The following is a 10,729-nucleotide window of genomic DNA, read 5'->3' on the forward strand; positions in this document are numbered from 1 at the left end:
ATTCTGCTGTTGGATCGGCAGGGTCCATAACCCATAGCCCAGTTCTCTGTTTCTTAGTGTCAGTGCTTGGACAGGCTGTTGAACATCTCTGTTCTTTATTCCAGCAGTGTCAGACAGGTGCCCATGGGGCTGGTGTAAGATTTAAGTGAGAGGCAAAGCGAGTAACACGGCAGGTCAGTCAAGGGGAAGGGACGAGATCACATCACAGAAGTGTTTATCATCAAGTTTCATCTGATAGCAGTGTTGATAAGGGTGATCGCCTATTGGACATTGTAACAGCTAAATGGGGAATTATAAAGGAAAAATTACAGCCTTTGATCTCAAACAGCTAAATGTTATGCAAACGGCATTGCGCTGTGAATCAGCTAATAAAACAGTTGGCCAGTCCAGAATGCCTGGGGGAGCCTGGCTGTGGAGAGACTGTGTAAAAGATGGGGTCTGAAGAAGCACAGGAAAATAACCCCCAGCACGTCTCCGTTTCTATACTAGAATTGCAATGGGAATAGCAACATCGGGAACGGCTGGAGGCAAAAGAAAAGAATTCAAGGAAGCTTTAGAAAATGGGCCATAACGCACACCTTTAACCCCAGCCGTCGGGATACAGAAACCAGAGAACATCCGTAGATTTAGAAGAATCTCGTCTACACAGTGAGTAGACCGGAAGTAGACCCTTGGATTTGAGGACGAGCATAGATGGTTCCCTTATTCTCTGTTGCTTTATGCTTATCTCCCATAAGAAAATCCCAGGACACATGTGTAGAGACAAGACATGAAGCTCATTTGACACGTGGGTAGTTGTTTAACAATGAAACAGCCGATGAAAGAGAGAACAGCAATGGGGGAAAGACTTGAAGCATGAAAGAGACTCTTCAAGAACACGAGATTGATGAAATAAGATTTGCCCAAAGGCAGTAGAACAGTCAGAGAGGGAAAACACCTGAAAACAGAATGGGGGGAGCCACCCCAGGGAGACAGGATAGAAAATGTGTTCACGGGAGGCCAGAGAGAAAGAGAGAAAAGTGGGTTTAGCATGCCGTCCATTCGCAGAAGAAAGGAGTCAGAAGTCAACTCCAGCAGACTGTGGTCTCAAGAAGGTTGGAGAAAGGAGATCAACAGATGAAGAATGTCTACTCAACGTTTGGAATTAGAGAAATTTGAGAGAAGAGGCCACTCACTGGCTGAAGCCCGGAAGGAAAAGAAATTGACCTGATCCATATCGGTCGTTCCCCTTTGATTTAGACTTAACATCGCTCTTAACCTCCACAGCAATGCTTAAAGTGAGCGCAGGTGTTCCTTGGGTTGCAAGAAAGCTACAGCCTGTGAACTTGTGGTGGGCTGAAAATATCACGAGCTGCAAACGCACTGGCTGCCCTCTAGGACGGCGCCGAGCTAAGCAACAGCACCGTGGAGTTCCCCTTGCTCCTGCTTGCAGCTGAGGCTGCTGCTGTCCAGTAGCCTCGAGGACTACCCTGCCACGGATCCCAGCTCAGGGAACACGCACAACTCATAATTTCAAGTCCAGTGTCTGCCGAATGCAGGTTGCTTTCCCACCACATTGAAACCAAAAGGTCCCAGGGAGAAAAATCGAAGTCGGGGAAGGTCGGCATAAATCCGCTTCGAAGAAACCTGGACTCGGAGGTTAAATGGCTTTAATCCATCCGCCGTGAAGTAGGAATAAAATGGAGACTTCAGGGGACACCGACAGCTTTCCTGAAGTAGGGGCCTCTCCTCCTAATCGCAGAGAAGGACACAGCAAATGAAACGGAGTGAGATCAGCTGGAGGCTAGTGGATTGGTGCTGCCATGGGGAAAGCGGGAAGCTGAAGGCGCAGGACATTAGCCTGGAGCAGGGGGTGCTGGATGAGCAGACTGACAGAAGAGCTAGGGGTTTGCACAAACACAGGAACTGCTCTACTTGATCACAACGCTCTGCACGCAGGATTCACATAATCTGATTTTTCTCGCAAAACACGGGCTTTTCATCCTGCCTGGGAAGGAATTTCATTGGAGTGCCAAGCTAAAATGAACCAAAAAATCGGATTCTAGTCCAGAGCTGTAATGTCACAGAATAAATTCTTTTAGTCAGGCAATTTAACCTTTAAACAACTTTTTTGCTAATTTAAAACTATTTAGTTTTCAATTTTTATTTTTAGGCCGCACCATAAATTTCAAGAGAAGTAAAGAATATTTACCTTTGAGAAGTGAATTATCATGGGTGGGACTTACTGTGGTACCATCTCCAATTAGTGTTTTCAACAGGTATTTTTTTAAACTATATTGACACCCAAAGGGATGTTCGGAAACTTAAAATGAATTCTTGGTTTGACCTGTAGTCTGAGATCAACCTCAAGACTAGATAAAGTTGGTATCAGGAAGCACATTCTGCGGCAAGCTTCTTGGCAGCCTGCCCCGCGTGTGATTTCTTCCAGGTTTCCTAGCGCTCCCAGCTCAAGTCCTGGTTACACAGTAGGCATCTAGGAACGTGCGCTGGGTGAAGCGTAGTAATTTAATGCAGATATTCAGGAGAAACTGCCTCCCTCTTTGCCACCATCTCTGCGCTCAGCCTTTAAAGTCAAAAACTTAAAGGGTAAAACATATAAATATATGCGAAGCTACTTGTGTTTTCATTTTGCTAAAGGTATTTATATCATGAGGCATTTAGAGTCATCTGCAGTACTCCGTGAGACATTTAACCAGCGCTGCCTTGGTTTCTCACTAATTAAAAACCGAGTTATTAGAATACAAATCTCCTGGCAGTGAGTCTAGGCAAGGACAGCAAAAACACAGCATAAAAACCAGGGAGGGGTCAGTGGTAGGTTTTATGGCACAGTGAAAATGACTTCCTCGTTAAGAAAACACCTGGCTTTAAATGTCATACCCAGGATCAATGGCTCAGGCCCCAGTGACAACTCCCCCCCCAGCCCCCCGCCGCATTTCCATGTATTGAAGCATCCATACAGCTAAGCCAAATGAAAAAAATAACCACCAATACGAAGAGTTTCCTGACATAATTGTTTAGATGCTGTGGTGAGTAATGTAAGAAGTTTGAATAATGGACAGAATCCGGACTGTACCAACAGTAGGGAAATAAATCATCGCCATTGTCAGATGGGTCAGTTTAACCCACCGCGTTCAATAAGCTAAATACAACTGATTATAGCTCTACTGGCAACTCTCAATTCATTGTGCCCAGTCTCCACGTTACTCTAGATACTACTGCGGGTTCTGCTGATACCCAGGTAACTGGGCTGAGATAATCTTCCCAGATGGAGAGCACGCTACTAAGGGACTGATGTGAGAAGGAGATAGATCAATCATGAATAGAACAGAGAAGTTACCTGGGAGTTCATCCCCTTCCAAAGATGACTTTGTAGCCCAGTTCAACCTGGGGTAACTGGACATGGTACAGACTGTGGGCTTCAGCTTCTGGGGTAACTGGACATGGTGCAGACTGTGGGCTTCAGTTTTGGGGTAACTGGACATGGTGCAGACTGTGGGCTTCAGCTTCTGGGGTAACTGGACATGGTGCAGACTGTGGGCCTCAGTTTTTAAGGTAAGTGGACATGGTACAGACTATGGGCTTCAGCTTCTGGGGTAACTGGACATGGTGCAGACTGTGGGCTTCGGCTTCTGGGGTAACTGGACATGGTGCAGACTGTGGGCTTCAGTTTTTGGGGTAACTGGACACGGCACGGACTGTGGGTCTCCAAAGGCTTTTTATTCCGCTGACAGTCTTCACAAGCAGAACTGTAAAAGCATACTGAAAATCATTTTTAGAAGGTAGTTTGTTAAATGTTTCCTTCACTAAGAAACAGTTACCCAGCAATTAGCATGGGACTCCCGGACCATGTATGCTAACGTATCCCTGTAATGTGATTGGCCTAGTCTCCAAAGCTGACTCAGGAGCCTCGGTGGACAGAGAGAATCTTCTGCCTCACCAGGTAGGGCCTGATGCAGGAGATCTCATTGATGTAGGTGGCTTTTGTGAAAGTCAAGGAGGACATTGTAGCACAGAGGACAAAGGTTGAGAACACAGAGACCAGTGGAGCTGAGATCCGAGGCTGAAGAAATTCAGAATGTGCATAAGGAAGCTGAACAGGAAAGGAAAGCCACAAGGGGCTTAAACAGCTACAGCCCGGGGTCCTGAGTGTCGGGGAGAAGACAGACATGGACCATCAGCCAGGATGCTCCCGGCACAATAAGTGGTGCTCGGGCTTCATAGTGGAGATGACAGGAAGTGACTGAAACACCTTGACGCACAGTGCTCCTTCTATCTGTAGAAAAGGCAAGAAACATAGTTCTTTCTTCTTGCCCATCTCAGCAAGTGATGAAATTAGCCATCAAGGCGTTGACGTCCCAAACCTAGGTACCACCCTTTATCCTCCTTGCTGTCGGGATCCCAAATACATCCTAAAGCAGCTTGCTTCACTTCACTTTGCTGTGGATTCAGGCGCGCGGGGTGGGGGGGGGGGTGGAGGGAGAGCTTCAACCTCTCTTTCCTGAATGTGGCTTTGCTCCATTGTAATGCAGCCTCCCCAGGATGCTAAGAGAGAGAGCCTATTAAAGATGAAACGACGTGATGCCGCTTCTCATCCCAAGGCTTCCTGGATCCTTTCTACTGCTCCTGAATAGAACTCGGAACTTTTCTGTTGCCTACAAAGCCACAGGGCCTGCTGCCAGGCCACCCGGCCAACCGGCTCACGCGACCCCTATCACCTTTGTGGTACCCTTCCGTGCAGTTTGCACGGCGCTCTCACTGCGTCTGGTTGTCGCTCTTCCCGGCACTCCACACGGCTGGCTCTTTTTCGTCTTTTCCTCTCAGCTAAATGTTATAAATTCAAAAACGCCTTCCCAAAATGTATTTCCGTCCACGCTGCCCGTCAGGACATCACTCTCATTCCTCCTGTATTGCTTAAAACAACCCGAAATTTACTTGTTCATTTGTTTTCTTTAGTGGTATCTGTTCCTACTTATCAGCGGGATGTCCCCCTACCACAGACATCCTATCTGGTTCCCGGTTTTGTAGGAAGCACCTGGTACACGTGGCAGAGACTTCAAAAATGTATGTGGATATAATAAAAGCTGGCCATGCCAAATCACTGTGAGCCACTATGAATGCAATGTAGGTGACACATGTATGTTCCTATGCTGGGACAGGATGTCTAAGACAGAGAAGACATGGATTAAAAAAATGACAGTTGTTGGATGCATTCGATAAGACTTGATGACTGGTTAGGATACAGTAGGAAATAAAAGGGAGGAGCATGAAGGTACCCAGGATGGGAATGTAGTGTCCAGAGCAAGTACTGCTCTGTGGGTTCTGCTACAGAAAGGTTTGGGTCATTTTTCCTTCATTTTCTAAATGTAAGGAAAAGGGCTTGTTTTGTTGACCGATTGAAGGGACAGTTGCCAAATCATTCATGCTACTTAGGAGAAGAAGCAAAGTATGTATAAAACCGCACCGGATGATAGCATTGTGTGGGATGTTACAGTGGGGACTTCAGAAGCAAGAGGTGGGACAGAAAAAAAGCTCGGGGAGTAACAGGATGTGGGAGCAATCCTGGACGAATATACTGGAAGGAGACAACCAACTTCTTCAGCTTCCTCTGACCTCGACATACGTCGATATGCTCCTGGAGCATATCCAGGCATGCAAACACGCTAAATACTGTCGTTGCTGAAGCTGGGGGTATCAAGCAAAGAATAGAAAATATTTTGAATGATCCAAAGTCACACTTCATTAATTTTGAAAATGTGTGGCATCCTGAGATTTCAAGGCCCGTGGAGGAGGCAGATTTGAATTCAGTGACAGTTAGGGCAGGACATGTATTCTGACACCCCTTTCTCTCTCGTTTTCAGACCAAGGTTGTTCCTACTTAAGTCAGTGATCTTTGGCGGCTCAAACTTTTATAAGGAATAAATTCAGTAGCAGTCGAGGAGTGGAGAAGCATTTTAGTCCTTTTGAGCATAAGTGACTTTCATGTTTTTTAAAAAAATACCAAATTGCCATAGAATGTTCCTATAATCTTTGTAGCAAAGACCCAGTTTCATATACATATACATATATGTATACACATAAATATACATATATGTGTGTATACATATAAATACATATACATACATACATACTACATATATACTTGCACACACACACAAATATAAAAGAATTGACTAAACCCCCTTCAGGAGGCATCATATCTGTAGGCTGTGATATCTCATTTAGTTTCTCCATACCAGTGTAGATGCTCCCCCAAGAAAAGCATGGTGGTGCCTTCATTTTCAAAAAGATTTTTCCTAGCTTATGACTTTACTCAACCAAGACTTGCTGATGTGGTTAACAGAGGAGAAAAATGCCGTAGATGAAAGCGCTAAGGAGAGTCCTTGGAAGGTTTTGGTTTATCTTTCACGCTAAAGTAAAATCCCTGGGGTAGGCTGCATGCCTTCTGAGGATCCCTCTAAGTTAAGGAGGCAGAACTCAAAGTGTGCTGCTTCACATCAGCTGCAAACCTGGATCCGGAACCTGCTGGATTCTCTGGCAGGAATGCAATGGACTTGGATGAGAGCCAACGCAACTGCACATCAGTACCATTTTCAGAAGCTCTCCTCTTGCTTGCCCCCTGATAACCCTCTGAGGTAGGTTTCTGCCTGGAGCATTTTCACGTTATAAACAACACCATTGAGGAATTGATTTGGTTCGTGGGGATGTCAGCGAATCTTGGGTTAGATCCTGCTTCTTGGTTTTCTCTCTTTCCTCCTTCTAAATATTGCGCACATAGCTATATAGTCAGCAGCAATTTGTGGGCATCAGGAGCTTTAAGTTAAAGGATGAACAGCCACTCCTGAGACTTCCTGCTATTCTAATACTTGGAATCATAAAAATATTCCATATTTTTCTTCTGACAGTTAGTATTATGAACACTTACGGTCCTGATAAAAATGTACATTTATTCTGTGCACTTGGCAGTCTCAGCCATGAACGCTTCTGTTGCAAAGCGGTGCCAGAACACATAAAGTTTAAGGCTTGACCAAGCACTGAAGCGGAAGCTTTTACCCCTGAGATGGTTGCATGGGAGGAGGAAGTAAACACTTTGATGTTGCAGGAAAAGTGTCTCTCATTCTGCTAATCAAAATCACGCTGAAATAATAAACAGCCATGCTAGGGTGGCTCCAATAATTGGTAGGTATATTCCAGATTGGAATGTGGATTATTTTTCTCAGATCTCGAAGACAAAAATCATGCGAGGAATGAATGTCATTTGAAGCTTAATATATAATTGATATTCTTCAGAACCACAAAAGCAGGGAATAAGGAGTTCCACATGTCTGGAGTATAAACCACACAGAATCCTTTTTATATGGTGTCTCTGTTAATCCTTATACAGCTGGATAGGTTGGTGTTATCATCTACATTTTACGGATGAAAGAATCCTAAGGTTTAAGGACGTTTGTCAGGGTCGAATCAGTGCTTGCCCAAGTCTGGTTTCTTTTCCCTATGTAAATGATAAACTCCATATAACCTGGATTTTCAATAAGTCAACAGCTGGGCCACTAATCATGACCTTGAAGGGTCTGGAATTTCAGGACAAAGATGAGACAATATAGCCCATAAACTAATGGGAAATCCAGAATTTGAAGGAACAAAAATAGTCACATCATGTAAAGGAAGGCAATACAGTTTGTACTCAATGGAAATGGGACAGCTGCTGGTCACTCATGAGTTTGACTCGTCAACAAGATGCAGAGCAGGCAATCTAAATTGTCCTTTGAATATTTTACTAAGTCCCTGTGCATGCTGGAAGCCAAGCTCTAGATCTGTATTCTAGAACTCGAAGATCTTATGCTCGCTGCTCACAATAAATATCTTGTAATATTTTTCTAATTCCATAAAATGAAGTTCAGGGGATGATAGTACTTTCAACAACCACTACCACGCCCTTCTGGAATACAGTGAGACAAATTTAAAAGAAGATAATGCATAACCAAACAATGTATTCAATATATCAACTTCTAAGGAAGTCTAGTCTAGAAAACAAAAACATTGCCCTACACATCCCTGGACACCAGAAGCAGGGCCTCCTGTAGTCAATGAGTTCAACAGGTACAGACAATTAGCATAGATTTCCTTCTTCCTTAGATCTGCTCTGACCTAATGAGAATACACATTAATTATCTAGCCCAACCCCTTCTGTTCGTCCTGTCTTTATCTCTCCAAGGAGGTCATAGGTATGGTTTGCAGTGAGAATCCTTCAGAAGTGCGACTTTCAAGGTGTGTGTCTCCAACAGAAAAGATATTCAGCTGAGAAATTCCTGGGAAAGGGTTTAATTGCCCCAAAGATACAGCTACATCTCAGGGAAATTTGGTGTGAGATGGAGGGTTCCATGGTCCCTCCATGCTCTAAAGCCTACATTCCTGATGAGAACAGAATGTCTGAATTTACTGGAACGTCAGCACCACAGTATTCAAAGAACATACATGCCTCTTTCTTGTGTATTGATACATATGTAAAGTTATCTCGGTATTCCTAAGATAGTTTATATAGAGATACAAATTCAAATTATGTTTGCTATATTGTGTATGTTACTATTTATGTTTATAATAATTGTGCACATATGCAAAGTTATTTTGTCATATTGTACCCATGCATGCTTCTACCTCTGCTTAAGATATTTTGTATATGGATGCAATTTAGGATATATTTATCATATTGCACTATACATTTTTACCTCTGCTCAAGATACATTTTTATATGTGTTATATATATGTATATATTATATAATATAATATATGTAATACATATATTACATTTTGGGGTCATTGTCCTCATTTGCTGCACATCTGTTTAAAAATTGTTCAATCTTAGAATGTGAAGCCTTAGTCTTTAAGCTATATAGGTATTAAGAATTACAGGTCAATAATCACCCATATTTGTCATACCTATATTTAGACTAGTCAGGCTCTCTAGATGCACAGAGATTGTATTCTGCATAGATAGGTAATCCTCAAACACTTCAAAGAACTAGAGAATATTGCGTTTAAATAACTCAGGATTCTGTTGATGCAAGACACAATTGCTCCTGGAAGCACCGATCTATTCCTTAGGGAATGCTGAATATTGAAGGCACTCTACTTGGAGCTTGTTTTCTTCTTGGCAAAACTGGCCTTTGGGAAAAAGAACTTGACTAACTGACAAACTGCACAGTGTACAAACTGGACAAACAGGATCAAAGCAAAAACAACTACCAAGCCTTGCTGAGACAGGGTAGGACAGTTTTTAGAATTTTTCTGCCTCTGAAACCGGTCTCTTGGGTACTCTAGGCTTTAGCCAAAGTTGGTTGCCCCAATGTTACAAATGAAACTTTGGATGACTGCCCACATAGCTGGTGGTCTCTGTCATTTCTTGTACCTTTTGGAAGTTGCTTGATTGCCCTTCCTGCTTACTCAGGTAATATTATTTTCCTTCTCAGGTCTTTCATGGGATTGAAGACTAGATAGTCATAGCTACTTTCCTCTCATGACTTAGCCAAGACATTTTTAATATAAGATTTAGACTCCTTAGGATTGGATCAGTATTGAAATAATCTCTGTTATTTGCTAACTACTTTAGACTGAACATTTGGGATGCTTCTTGCTTGATGTTCTTCATGCTGGTTGTAGTTCGGATTTTTATGTATGTTTTCACTTTTCATTTTTCCATGGAAAATACTTGGTATCTGTTCTTATTGTGTATAGTTTTAGATTAGACTTAGAACCCTTTTATTTAGAGCAAAGGAGGAAGTGTTGTGGAGATTCCTTCAGCCAACAGCCTTTTAGATACCGGCCCACTTTGGGTGTAGTCTACAGTGCTATAAGTACATACTAAAGTGTGTACAACCCCCCCTTTTTTTCTCTTGGATTCAGTTCCCACCTTCCAGCATGCATAGAGGACCATGGATCTCTACCCTTACTGTGTTTGGTCCCCAAAATAAATAAACCTTCATTTTACCTATTCTAGGCTATTGTGGAACTCTTTAATAAGCATACACCTCTTCTCAGATGAGACACGTCCTGTTTCCTTTCCTATAAAAAGCTGTTGTGCTTCATCCAGTTTGAACTGTAAGGAGCAGACAGGTTAGAGGACCTCCCTGACCCCTGTTCAAGCTGCAGTAATACCTTTATCACAAGACTTTGTCATTCTTAAATCACCTCTATTTTGACTAGCCAGATATATATATAACCGAGGACTGTCAAATTCCCCCTCAAAACTGGCCCTGAGTCAATGACCTCTTGGCAGTGGTCTCAGTGGGGTGAAATATACAATGGAAGGAAGTATTTCTTTTTATTGGTTCTAAATTTACTAGCCTTTAGCTTCATGAAATTAAATTACAACACAGGGTGAACATTAAAGTTATAACTGGCATTTATGGACTGCCTTCCCCCCATTAATCCTGAAATGCTGTGCAAACTGACTTAGCAAAATTAAATGTGTAGCTGAGCGCTCCTGGACTCTTTCTCATGATTCATATATGCCATCTGACGTTCCAGTGGGTGCAGAAGTTGCCTCTGATTCTTCCTTTGCTAACCCCATGGCCCCATCAGAACAGGTCTTACCTGAAGTTGACACGGTTTATTGTTACCTTCTAAATTGGTGGATGGAAGCCTTGATTCTAAAGAAGGTAGCTGACTACTGTGGATGCATACAATATTCTATGTCATCTTGCATACCCATATCTAAAGACTATAACGTCTTAAG

The 10,729-nt window shown here is 42.9% G+C and overlaps 1 long non-coding RNA gene across 1 annotated transcript; it reads left to right on the forward strand.

Moving 5' to 3' along the window:
* Positions 1-256: 256 nt before the first annotated feature.
* On the forward strand, positions 257-5,209 carry LOC146889402 (uncharacterized). Its single transcript, XR_015000074.2, has 2 exons — positions 257-3,552; positions 4,530-5,209. It is a non-coding gene; the product is annotated as an uncharacterized LOC146889402 (long non-coding RNA).
* The last annotated feature ends 5,520 nt before the right edge of the window (positions 5,210-10,729 follow it).

Source organism: Myodes glareolus, chromosome 27 (genome assembly GCF_982192425.1).
Source record: "Myodes glareolus chromosome 27, mMyoGla1.1, whole genome shotgun sequence".
Classification (NCBI taxonomy): Eukaryota; Metazoa; Chordata; class Mammalia; order Rodentia; family Cricetidae; genus Myodes; species Myodes glareolus.